This window comes from Brassica oleracea, chromosome C4 (genome assembly GCF_000695525.1).
Source record: "Brassica oleracea var. oleracea cultivar TO1000 chromosome C4, BOL, whole genome shotgun sequence".
Taxonomy (NCBI): Eukaryota; Viridiplantae; Streptophyta; class Magnoliopsida; order Brassicales; family Brassicaceae; genus Brassica; species Brassica oleracea.
In genome coordinates this window covers 34,459,596-34,461,314 of record NC_027751.1, presented here as the reverse complement: position 1 = coordinate 34,461,314, position 1,719 = coordinate 34,459,596, and positions in this window count along the sequence as shown.

Below are 1,719 nucleotides of genomic sequence, written 5' to 3'. Positions count from 1 at the left end.
TATACCTTTTCAGTTATGTTTGCACACCAGTTGTTTTTCCGTCAGTTGGTTACCCGGAAGAAGTATGAACTATGGTGTCGGTTTGCGGGAAAGCCAATAAGGTATGCAATAGGAGACTTCGCTGTAGTGACTGGGCTTAACTGCGGAACTTGACGGATGATTCATTAGCGGTTGCGCCGAAGTCATATGAAGTTGCTGCATTTATAGCTTTTAACCCAAACAAACTAGCGTAATTCTAAAATTATTGGGTCTATGTATTAGTTACTTTCGTCTGTTGTTTTACTTATATAATTTGCGGCAACCAAAATTGTTACTTTGGGCTCCCTAAGTTTCAGGGTTCCCACACAGCGTCTATGTTTTTCAACCGAATAATCTTACCTCCATGGTCTAGTGCTTGCATTAAGGGGCTGTATGTCCTATCGGCGAATGGTGCTATAATCAGATCCTCCAGGAATTAAGAGCTTTCCGTGTAGACCGTAATGTGTTAATAGTTAAAGACCAATGCAACGGATGCCTCCTAAGTTAACAGTACGATTCTATACTACGCCACATATAGTATGGAAATGTCAAGTAAGTGGCATTCCTCACATCTCTACCCCCAACACCCACCTTCCATAGTTCGAACTTTATCTCCCTCTTACATCGTTCTCATGCTCGATCCCAAACTTTACCCATTCGGGCACCAAGTAGGCCGACAATAAATGGTGTTGCATCATCAAGCTTTTCAGTTTCTTATAGGACATGATTCACACCAAAGTGTAAGCCACATTCGGGAAACAATGATGCAACCGATATGTTTCATATCCACTACACCAATTACACACACTCTGAACCGAAAGCGTAAAATATTATTGATTTCCAAATTATACTACACCAATTGCACACACCCTCTGATAGTTTCTCTCTATTTTTATTGGAGAAGAATAGCACAAGTGGTATTAATACCTATACTATAAATGCTCTGTAGTATAGCAACGGGTGGAAAATGCTTAATTTATAATTATTTGTGTTTAGTGTTATGTTAGAGATTAGACAGGCTAAGTCTATGGCATAGGTTTGGTACAAAAAAATAGAATACATGGGTTTATAGGTCCTCCTCCAATCTCACTTGTCCCATCCCACCAACGATACTATTACATGGCTATATTCTTCATTAATGAGCTTCCTATGAATATTCAGCAAAATGACCCTAAAAGATATGCCTTCGAAATATGCATCAAGCAAGCAAATGATGCATATGATACGATGGTCGTCTGGTGATCCCGAATTTTATAATTATATGCTTGATATTAAATTTGGACTACTAATTTCTTAATTAAACAAATTTCCATCAGATATAGCATCATCTAATGATATATTTAAATTTTGTTATGGATTTTAATCAGGGGCGGACCTAGAAATTTAGTTAGACTGTGGCACATATATATTTTAATTTATAATAAATAAAATAATTAATATAATATAAATATTAAAATCAAACTGAAATAATTTATGACAACTAAAACATAAATCTCTAATATAAAAAAGTAATGAAAAAACTTATAAAGTCATTCTTCGATCTTTCATATTTTGGAATCTTTTTATCACCATATCGTTAGTCACTTCGTCAAAGTGCTCTTTTTCAGTATAGCAAACCATGCAATCGTTCAGAAATTCATCACCCATTCGGTTGCGCAAGGTAGTTTTCACAATTTTCATCGCAGAGAAAAATCTCTCGAA